Source organism: Lupinus angustifolius, chromosome LG11 (assembly GCF_001865875.1).
Source record: "Lupinus angustifolius cultivar Tanjil chromosome LG11, LupAngTanjil_v1.0, whole genome shotgun sequence".
NCBI classification, from domain to species: Eukaryota; Viridiplantae; Streptophyta; class Magnoliopsida; order Fabales; family Fabaceae; genus Lupinus; species Lupinus angustifolius.
Genome location: NC_032019.1, coordinates 21,894,142 through 21,906,977, shown reverse-complemented (window position 1 = coordinate 21,906,977; position 12,836 = coordinate 21,894,142).

Here is a 12,836-nt window from a genome sequence, read left to right as displayed (position 1 = left end):
CTCATTNTCATCGCTGAGCTGCTTGTTCAGCAGCTTCTGACCGTGTTGACAGGGACGTGGCTTGGTGCTTGCTGATCTGGCCAGGAGTCTGTTTCTCTGCTGAGCAGCTTGGTTTGACCACTGAGCAGCTTGTTCAGCAGCTTGACTTGTGCCAAGCTTGTGTCTGACCGTGTCAAGCATATTTCTGACCGTGCCAGGCCTAGTCTGATGCTAGGCTGAGCGGCTAAGCAGGTCCGTCAGCTACCTGGTTGAGCAGTTTGGTCCAGGTCAGGCAGGTGGCCAGGTCAGGCAGGTCAGCTCAGCGGGGCTTGTTCCATGCTCAGCTGCCTAGTTGAGCACCTTGGTTTTCTTGACTTTTGTTGTTTTTTTTACCATGAATCTTTTCTTTCCTTTTCTTCATTTTATTTCCTACACAAATACACAAAAAGGCAATACAAACACAAATATATCAATTTGTTATATTTTAACACAGCATTGGTCGGCCAAGGATGGCATTGTAGGTAGAGACGTAATCAATAACCAGAAATTTAGCTTGTACAGTTTGGGTTAAGGGTTGCTCTCCGACAGTAAGCCATATGTCAACGTAGCCCCGACGAGTGATCATTTGCCTAGTGAAACTGACAAGCTGCTTATCATAAGGCAATAGGTCCTTGTCCTTGAGTTCCATTTTGGTGAACAAGTCTTGAAACATTATATCTGTCAGCTGCCCTGGTTGACAAACAACCACCCAACCTTCTTGTTATTCATTTTGGTGGTGATGATGAGCGGATCGTCATGACCGCGGACGACACCTTCATAATCACGATCATCAAATGAGATCGGGGGTGCCACCTGATGACCATGATATTGGCAAGGGTTCTGGATAGTTGATTGCATGACCTCTCGAACATACCTTTTTTGGGGTGCCCTGGATGTACGGTTAGAGATAAATCTGACTGATATTGTGTTAATGTCCACTGGAATCTGTTGCCGCCGGTTGTTGGGGCAATATCGGTCTCCTTGGTCCCTGTTTGGAGGGTGTTCATGTTGAGCCTTTGGGGGGAACGTCTCCAAGAGGGACTGTATCATCGCGGAGGTGGTGATCACCCTCGGCGGGTCCGGGCAATGAATTGTTGGAGGTGACCGGCTTGAATCAGGTACTCAATAGTGTCCCGTACTTGGGTATACCCTTCTAGGACGTGTCCAAAGAAAGTGTGGAAATCACAGTATTTGGAGCGGTCCTGGGTCCCCAACTTTCTGCTCGGGTTGGATTTGGGGAGCTGGACCAAATGAGTGGCCATAACCTCTTGCAGAATCCTAGTGTAGTTGGCGTTGAGGGGGTGTAGGAAGTGTATTTTGGTTTTTTGGGTTGTCGGGGTGGGTCATCTCGAGGGTGATCATGTGCTTTTGGTCATTTTGCTTCCCGTGAGGGGAGTTGGTATTCTCTATGCTCGGATGGTGGGCGGTTAGAATGGGTTTCCTCTAGGTTAATGAATTGTTGGGCTTTGGATCAGAGCTCTTCAATGGTGAGGTATGAGTACTTGGCCAACTTCTGCCTGAAGAGGCCATCCTGCAGTCCTGTTACCAGGATATGTACTGCCACTTGCGGGCTCAAAGTGCATACTTTCATGGCCTCTATGTTGAACCTGTCTAGATAAGCTCGGAGAGGTTCATGTGATTCTTGTCGTATACTAGACAGGGTTATGAGGAACGGGGTTGTTCTTTGCTTGTTGTGAACCGGATGTTGAATCTATTAGCGAGGGTGGACCACTGATCAATGTTATTCGGTGTCAATTGTATAAACCACTACAAGGCAGCGCGTTTCAGGGTGATAGGAAAAGGTTCGGCACATGATAGGGTCAGTTACTTCGTGGAAAAGCATGGAGACCTCAAAGGCGTCTAAATGATCTTGTGGGTCTGCGGTTCCATCATACTGGTCGATGTTGTTGGGGCGGGTTAGATGTTTAGGAAGTGATGAAGACATGATTGCTTCAGTGAAAGGGTGTCTTGCTTGTGAGGAGCTATAGTCAGAGGGATGGATTATCTGGGCGGTTTTTGTGTTTGGGGGAGCTACAAGCCTGGAAGCTTCGGCGGATTCTGTAGAGTGTTGCTCATTGGTAATTGGCCGCGAGGGTCTATTACTCGATTCAGGTCTATGCTTGTGAAGTTCGGCTAGTAGTTGGGCTTGTTGTTGGATGATCTGGCCTTGAGTTTGGATCATTTGGAGAAGTTGTTGGGTAGTAGGTGCTTCTGGGGTGGGGTTGGGGGATGACTTTGGCTGGCCTGCTGAGATGGTTATACTAGTGCTGGAGGGTCAATAGAAGGAGTGTCCTTGTTTGGGGGAATGTTTGTGTTGAGTGTTTCTGCTTGGCTAGGTTTGAGCTTGGTTACGGGTGGTCACCATGTTGTAGGTAACAAATGGCGTCATTGTTCTTTTTATATTATGAGGGAATGGTCGGTGATGGATGCCCGGTAGAATGTAGGAGATTGGAGATCTTGGTCGGAGTATCGTCTAAGTCCGTCGGGGGAGGTACCTGAAAAGGTTTTCCAACGATCAAGTCAGTAGAGTGTTTTAGAGAGAGAAAGAGTAAATAAGAAATAAGTTAGAGCAAGTAGTAATAAGTGTAGCAACAAATGAGGGAATGAGAATTAATTGTACTTCATGTGTGGTCTCTTCTATTTATAGAGTTTGGGGAATGCTGAGGTGTCGTTCGGCCATTGGTCAACACCTAACGGGTACATAGAGGTACTTTAGGTCGCCCTTGCCAGTCCTACAACTCTGCTCTTGTCAAGTTGTCGGGGACAGGCGGAATGTGCATGCGTGGTAAGTGGATTGTTAGCTGATATTAAAGGTGAGTCAGCGGCACATTAATGACGGGGTTAGAGATACATTAAACGATGAGTCAAATGTATTAATGTCGTGTCAGAAGTATTTATGGTGTATGTCACAAGTGGGCCCATTTGAGGTGGGCACTTATGAGATGGGGAGCATTGAACTAGATACTCGAGGCGGATTAGGAACAACCCAAATATATCTGGAACAAAATAATATTCTTTTGGTGTGTATCTTGAATCATTATTTATATGTTTAGTCCATTAGTGCCTACTAAATCATAATTGATTTTATTTTGATAAGAGTGATTAATTTTTTATTGCTTTTGCAAAATCAAATAATAATTATGCTAAACTGTTTTCCAATAGATCATAATTTTGATTTGGTTTTAAATCGCAAGAAAATAAGTTAGTGATTTTAAAACGAGATAATAAAATGCTAATAAATAACATGTATCTATCATAAAATTTGCTAAAACTTTAATACATAAACACAATTCCCTAACAACAACACAATTTTGTTAACCGAAAAATTGATTTGATAAAACATTCAAAAGAAGTCTAAAGTACTAGTTGGAGTTTCTCATATTCCGTGCATCCCGTTGGAGATTCTCCTCGGCAATGTGCTTAAGCCGGGACGTGACTCAGACCGCCTTAGCTCTCCGCGCGCCTTTGCACCCTCTTTAACACGCCACGTGTCATACTCCCATTAGTGCCTCCGGTGTGCCGCCTGTCGCCATGAAACCTCATGCTAACTTGCAGTTCATCATCAATCTTGACGCTGCCACCCCCTGCTCCATGTTGACCGGACGCGTAGCCTCATATGCAGGTCCGAAAATCTCCTCCTTTTTTACCGACTTTTGTCTGATTAAACTCTTTTTTATGATAAATAAATAATTATCTTTTAACCAATAATAATAATTTCTGTTCACAATAATAAAATAAATCTTAATGAAATTAGTAAATATCCTAACTTAAAATAATAATAATTGAATAATATTGAGAGTCTAATATTGAGGTTAAGACTCAGGTTGCATCTTACATTCTAATTTGAGCCGAGAAATGGTTGTAGTCATTAGTATTGTCTCTGCTATTTATTAAAAAAGTCAATTTAGAACCAACACGCTTATGTTATTAATTTTATATTAAAATAATTATTTTGATTAATTAATTTGATAATCTAATAGTGAAGTTTTGGTTCGTGTCTTATCTTACTCTCTACTTCAAATCAAGAAACTATTATGTCATTAGTATTGCATTTAGTATTTATCAAAATGGGACACTAATTCACCACCAACGCGCTCTCTTTTACTATTAATTCTCTTTTAAGATAATTCTTTAATAAAAATAAATAAATTATTTTGTAATAGTGAGATTATGACTCATGTCATATCTTATTTTGTGCTTCAAGCTCATAAATGAATAAATCATTAATATTATCTCTACATCTATTTGAGGAGGAAGTCTGTTCAGACTAATGTGGTCTCTATTCCTATTAATTTATCTTTCAAAATAAATTCTTTAATAAAAATAAATAAATATTTTAATTAATTATTTTAAGAATCTTATAGTGAGGTTACAACTCATATTGTATCTTACTTTTTGTTTCAAGTAGGAAAACAAATACAATTATTAGTATTGCATTGACTATTTATTGAAGGGGAGGGTTGACTTAAGAACTAATATTGTCTCTTCTACTATTATTCATTTGCAGCTAATTAAAATAATTTTTTCAATTAATTTGAACAAAATTATTAATTAATCTTTAACTTGAAACTACGTTGTCTTGATTTCATCATTGCATATAAGGATACATGTAAGATAAACTTTTGTGAGACACTAATTACCTTATATTATTTTGCTTAAGTAATTAAATTTTCAATAAAATAAATTAATGGTATAATCAATCCATGTAATTAATGAGAATATTGTGTTAATGTGGACGATGTGCTAATACATTTTCCTATCTGTAATTGACTCGTGAGCTCATAACTCATGTTCATTGATCATATTTTTTAGATTAGACCTAAAAGAGAATTTTCTACATTTTCACCGTAAAAAAATGTATTGACAACTTCATATCATTTAGGATAGGTCAGAATAATATTCGACCTCTTCCTATTTGTGTAGTTGTTGATTCATCAAGGATTAGATTGTAACATGTGTCATTGCACGATACTTTCGAGGTAATGAATGCAATTTTTCTTATATCAATTTTTGTAGAGGAAGAGGGAAGTCAAGAAGCACATGTTATTATTGTTTTAGACATATGTCTATTTATTTTTTCTACTTGACTATTTTTATCCAATCTAAAGATATTGGACATCTTGAACAAGTAGTTTAACATCCAAGAGGAAGGTACTTTCATGTATATTGTTTCTTGCTCTCTTTCTTCCCTTACAATAAATCAACACTTCTCTATTTTTGGCATATTAATATACACAACACAAGTGTTTCTTCCTATCCATTAGTAAGCTTTACAAATTTGGCACATACAGCTATAATTAAGATCACAAACCTAATAGATTATGTGAACACTCATTTTTTGTCCGGCTCATAAAAGGTACAACACTAATTTTTTTTAAAATATATTATAAAAAATGACATTTTTAATTTATTTCGAAAATAGTTAAATAATAAAACAATAAGTTAAAAAGGAATCTGGTTAACCATATTAACAGAGTGGGAAGAGGTTCCCACGTTTTTAGGAGAACTGGGCTGAGGGGTTTATCTAGTGGTTATACCTTGATTAAAAAAGATGAAAGAGAAGTTAGTACCAGATTGTAATAGTGGATGGAAATTTGTGATGGTAGAGAGAAGTTACCTAATTTTTAGGAGGAGTGGTTTATGGTTTTTAAGTTAGAAAGAGAACACTATAGAAGGGGGAGAGGGGAATAGAGAGAAAACATGACATATATATAACTATAGCCATTTTTCCCTACCATTATCACCCTTTTTTCCTCTCCAGGCATTATCTTCATTATCTCCTAGTCTCCCACGTGAAAAAATAGACTCCCTCTTCAGTCCACATTGTTAAGCCATAGCCATTTATAAAGCCAAAGTCTCTTCAAAAAGCCTACACCTTAGCTGTATAACAAGATAAGACTCTTCTCAGTACTTAATGTGTCATGAATATGCTTAGAATGTTTATATGCATTTGTAATGCCTTTATACCCAACTATATATAACTATACTTGTATCTCAACTTGATTGTGTTTGTATAAGCTAGTTGTGTAAATAAGGTGTGTTGTTGACATGCTATGTAGTTATGCTTAAGATGGTTAGTCAAGTGCATTTTCTTAGACACTGGTTGGCAATATTAGCATTTAAATCTTCATTGATAGCTTCATATTAGGCAGTAGAAATGCAACTGAGATACTCATGAACAAACATCTTGTTCTATCAAGTTTAAAGTAACGGGAATATCCTTGAAAAGCCCAACAATTCTTCCTTCATTGTGTGTTTTTAACAAACCAATACAGGTTCATAACATGAGTGCATGAAACATAGCTTGTGGCTCAACCAAACAAAAAATATGGAGTCCATATGATACAAGCTCCTTCATGTTGGACGTATTACCATTGGTTCAGAGAAGCTTCATGGATGCACCTAATCTCACACCGCATCTCATTTCCTAGTCACCTTGGGTGCATACTTGTTGGGGTTCTTTATGTTCGATTGAAGGGCATCGGTTTAGGCTCAGACCCGCTTCCTATTCTCCTAAGGGTTCTCAACTATGCAGTGAAGTGGCCTATAAGGTTAATGGCTCTCAGTCCCTCTAACCTTTTCTTCCTTATTGTCGTAACAACCCTCTCTTTTGTTTACTTTTAATTTCTTTTATATCTTATTTTAATCATTGTTTGTCAATTGTGTGACTCAACAAAATGGAGCCCCTTTAATTAATTTTTTTCAATGTTAGGTACGTTTTCTCAATTAGAAATGACTACCCACTGTTTTGATTAATTTACAAAAATAAAGGGATTAAAGTGATTTCATTAATAACGATATTTTTAAAATTATTTGTTTTACTTAATGATGGATAATAAAGTATTTTAATCAATAATTTTAGTTGAGATTCGATAGCGAGGTGATAACTCGTGTCCTGTCTTTCTTTCCCTTCGAGCCGACAAATGGTTGTGATCATTAATATCGCCTCTATTATTTATCGAAGCTAGAAGGCAGTAAGTGAACAATGTTGGCTCTTTGCCTATTAATTTTCTCAATAAAAAAATTGAAGTTATTTAAAAAATGTTTTAATCATGTACGGGATTCAGTAACAAGATTATGACTCGTATTATATCTTTCTTCATGTATCGAATTTTAGGAATTAATCAAAGATGGAGAGACGGTCTCTGTGTAGACTTCTTTCTTCTCAACTCATCTTCGAAAGGTCGCGCTATGCCGCTTCATTTCACTCGATTAATTCCCAAAATCAATAAAAAAATATCATTTTAAAGTATATCAACAACTAATCAAAACGCCTTTTTTCATAAATACACAAAAATATATATTTTCATTAATAAAATTTGCCAACCAACAAACATTTTTCTTCCTAAAGAACTACGTAAGCCTTGATTCCCTTTATAGGGATACGTAGGACCAGAGTCAATCTTGTCAGACACAATAATAAAAATAACTAATTTTTTCTTCTCCACAATTGATTAATTAATTAGGCAATTTAATAATAATAATAATAATAATATATTTTAATGAAGGGTACCGCTTAAGGCGGACGGGTAGGGTGCTAATACCTTCCATACCTTGTAACCGACCTTTAAACCTAGATATCAAAGATCCAAAAGCCCAAGGTAATTTGGCTTAAAAAAATTTCTACATTTTTAACTATAAAATGTAGTGACAACTCTAAATAAGTCGTGTAGCCGAAAATCGGTGCGCGACTCTGATGGAGACTTTTTTGAGAGAGTGACTCATAATCAATAAAATGTATGCCTGTTTATTTACCATTATTATCATTATTTTTTATTTGGTTGATTAATTAAGCACAAAGCGAACTATTCTTTCGCCTTTTACTAAAGAATTAATTTCCAATAATATGAAAATTGCATGCTTAATTATTAGTTGTATATGTAGATATATATTACATGCTTAATTATTAACAGTATGAATTGCATGCTTAATTAGTAATTATATGTTACATGTATGAATTATATGTGCATGTATGTATTGTTTTTGTATTACATGATATATAATGTACACATTTTAGGCACATATATGTCCTACACCTGAGTATTAGTGATACATTGTTTGGATAGAAGGGACACTAGCCTCACTGGTCACGGTCTTTGCCGCTTCTAAGTGTTGGTGATGTAGATTACTCATATTGTCACCTCTTATTATGAGTTAGCCGCTCGAGCTGGTCTCCTGTTTATAACATCATAATATTTGGGCTTCTTTATTCGAGAGAGATGCAATATAGGAACCTTTATAGAAAGTATAGAACTTACTAAGGGCATCCATTATATATTAAAACCTTGTCCTAGGACGTTGTACTTGTTGTGAATTTTGTGATGTGTGTAATGTTTGTATTGTAACACATTATTTGGAAATTTTTCGTATAAAATCAAAATCATGTAAAACATTGCACCCTTAAGGGGAAGTCTTGTTCCCCCACCAAAGTGATTGTTACAAAGATAAATAGGACAGCCAACTTTTGCCCTTAGTTAGCTGGAAAGACAGAAAATTATTTTAAAAAAAATATATATATTTACTCATTAATCGTAATGATGGCTAAACCAGCCCTAAGATATGATCCATTACTCTAAGGGGCATGCATTTTGCATTTTAGACATTTCATTCATCATGCATTAAAAAAATACATCCTTCAAAAAAATTCATCCATGGATGCATAAACATAAAAAGTAGATATTCAAACATTCACTCAATTATCCATTCATTTATGCATTCAAAAAATAAAAATATTCATTAATTGACTTATAGATTCAAAAATAAAAATCTTCATTGATTGACAATGCATTCATGCATGCATTAAAAAATAAATGTTTTTATTGATTGACTTAGACATACACATATACAAACATACATAGATACATGAATATCCATCATTCATTACTTGGACATGCATTCATTCATTAATTCATCATAAATACATTCAATAAAAAAAATATCATTCAATAAAAATTCATTTCATTCATGCATATGTTAACTCAAAAACAATTATCATTCAAAATAATTATTCATGTATGCATATATTACTCATACATTCTTTTAAGTAGTTATCCATATATGCATTTTAAAAAATAAATCATTCATACATTATCTTATTTATATACTCATCATTTCACTCATGCATCAAAAAAATAATTCATGCAGTCATTCATGTAAAAAAAATAGACAAATAACTCAAACTTTTATTCCTTCATCGACTCATTAGTCGTTCATGCATTCAAAATGAAAAAAATAAAAACAAATACATCATTTAAACATTCATTGACTTATGCCTTCATATATTCATTAAAAAGTGTTCATTGCTCACACATTCATTCAATAATACACTCAAAAATAAAATAAAAATCGATTGACTTATGCATTCATTTAACACATTAAAAAATTAAAAATCTTCATTAATTGATTCATGCATTCATTCATTATTCTTGCATACATTATTCATACACTCTTCTACTTATTCATTCATTAATTCATGCATTTTAAAAAATAATAAATAAATATGCATTCATACACTGATTTTAAAAATAAAAATACAATGATTACACGTTCATCTACATTTTATTCATTCACTCAATCATTCTAAAAAAATATCATTCATTCATTCATAAAAAATACATCATTCATACACATATTTATTTATACAAAAAACGTTCATTCAAAGATTTATCATTTCATTAACTATTTTTGATATATTCCTTCATTATCATAAAAATAAAAATTCATACATATCGTAACCTTCATGCATTCAAAATCATTTATATAATAAATTACATCTTCTAGCATATCATGCATCACAAAAACAAAATTACACGCATTCCTACATTTCATGCATCTTAAAAATATTTGCATTCTCAACCATTCATGCACCCCAAAAAATGCATAATCATACACATTCCTTGGATCATTTTGAGTTATAAGTTGCATCTACATTCATGTAACATGATAAAAACAAAACAACAAAGTTTGCTTCATGCATATCATTCATCAATAAGAAATCATTTTTTGCATGCATTTCATGATCTCATTTCTAAGGGCATTCATCAATTGAAGATTGGTTTTATGAACAATACTGCTAGACTCGACTGAAAACAATCAATATTGAAGCTGGAGACATTTAAGAAGATAGTGAACTCTCAGTTTGTGGTTGAGTCCATACTCGATAATGCATTATCTTCAACCCAAGCAAATATGGACACCAATTTGAAAAATTCTCTTCACTTGAGGACGACAGTCAAGGTTAAACCATTCAAGTATTCACTCAAAAAGATTTACTTTCAAATGCATATATTTTTAACAAGTATATACTAATGCATTAATCATGCAAATTTCACAATCTTATACCTCACCGTACTAACTCCACTCACATATTTATCAAAAGAAAACAACCAAATAAACACAAATAAAATTAATCTATGCATTAATATGAGATATTTGATTAAAAAATAAAATGGAGGATGATGCAAATGTAAGAACAAAAAAAAAAGATGTACATCTTCAAGCAAATTTTTCTAATGACACAAGCCATTTTTTTGTAATTTATAAACATCTTGGAGATATCCCTAGTCACCCCATTTGAACCCAGACATCACGAAAGGAGATAATTTTTGAATAATCCTCAATATTTTAATAGCCCGGGGAGGGTAGCTTTTCAACAGTTTTCCTTGACATTCAATTATTAAAGAAAATATTATTTTACATCAATCATTTGAGCGAATGATAAGAAAATATAAAGAACGTTTCTTGCTAAAAAACAAAAAAAAGAAGTAAAAAAGCCCAATGAGAATCCTCAACTAATATATCAGGCAAAAGTTAGGGCAAAAGTGCAGTATCAATGATCACAAAAGGAACCATTCATGAAAAATTATCGCCTTAATCATAGGTTATCCTTATCAAAACCTGAAAAAATATCTTAATAGTTGAATGTCATGTTTGAAAAATGTTGAAAATGGGATAAAGAAGAAAGGTGAATCGTGGATATGGGAAACACAAGTTTTGAGCTTTATATCCTTTTCTTGAAAACACTTAGTCAAGCCACGGTACAAACGTAAAAAAGACCTTGTCGAGGACTTATTTGCCTAAGATATGTATCATGACCAAAAAATGTTGACTCCACAAATCTCATAAAATTTTGATAAAATATCTCATCTTTAATGCAAAAGTTTAAATTCATTATCACCATCATCATATCAATGCAAGCTCAAACACAAATTAAATATCACCAACCACAATCAAAGCTCAATCATCTATCCTTCATAGCTTCACCATCACTCATAAGTCAAAGACAAATTCAATTCTATCATAGCTACTATCACATCTACTATTAGCCAAACCCAAATTGAATTCTATCATCATCATCACCACCATGTCTACCCAAGCCAAATCCAAATTAAATTTTGTCATCACCGCCATATCACCTCTCATAGCCCAAACAGTTACCAAAGTTTGCATGATCACTGTTTTTAAAAGTTATGCATGAAATAAAGAACACTAAAAGTAAAGGAAAACTTGAAGCCTCTCAAACTGGGGCAGGTTTTAAGATGATTCATGGTCTAAAGCCTTCAAGTCCAATTTTGTAAGATCATTTTGAATAGAAGAATGACTCAGATTATCTCACACTAGGAAGTGGAAAGTCACAAGAAGCCCAAATTGGGGCAATTTTTGGAGTTGATTTCATTTTCTTGTGAAAGTTTATAAAAAGCCCAAAATTGGGGTAATAGTGAAGTGACTTTTCTTGACTCCAAATTGATTTAATCCAAATAAGCCAAAATTCCTCAAGTAAGGAGAAAGATCTTAAGTTATCATCTTCAAAGACACCTTCAACAACTACTCACACATGTCTTCTACTTCATATCAATTCAAGTCGCCACATCGGGGGTATTCACAAAAAAGAAAGATAAAAAGCAAAAAACAAAAAAACAAGAGTGTTAGGTTGAAACCCACATGGGCAACCCAAAAAAGGTGAGTGGTCCTAAGTCAAAAACCTACAAAGACAACTTGAGATCGTAATAAAATGAGAGAATTCCCGACATATGCCTACATATGGTATTTTGGGCAAAAATTAGGGAAAATTAAATAAACATCCCAACTTGAAGACTTGCTACTGCATACCATCAATCACCCAAATTGGGGCAACTTTTTGGAGAATCTAAGTTGTAGCCTCCTAAGTGAAGACAAAAGTTCATAACAGTCACACTGAGGCAATTTTTGTTGTTACAAAAACATTCAACACTTTTGAGAGAAATTCTATGCAAACATACACTCGGGCAAAATAGTTGGGTTTAGTCATTGTCCTCAAGATCATACTGAAGCGGTTTATGGATCACCTTAAGAAAAAGACACCTTCAAGTAAATTGGGGCAGATTTTGATGAAAATAACTATGGTACCAATCAACATCAAACATGCATTTGTATATTATTCTTCAAATAAGCACCAGAAAATAGACAAAACATTGCATAGCGCATAACCATGCATCCTAACATACATTTCTACATCATGTCTGCATAACTAATTGGTGCAGGACCATCCCATTCCACAAGCAATTTTTCTAGACACACCAAAACCTTCTTTACGGTAGCACGGGTGCCTGTTGAAAGGAGTTTTCTCTTCGGTGTGTTTTCTTTATTTGGTTAAGTAAGTGAACTCGGTTTTATTCTTTGTTGGTCATCTCGGCTTTGTTGAAATAAATTCCAATGCCGGTATAATGGTTTCAAGAATATTCCAGTTACAACTTACTTCTAATAATCATGTGAATAAGTTATTCCTTCTTTGCCCCATCTCGGCTTTGTTAGAATAAATTCTAACGTCGGTATAATGGTAT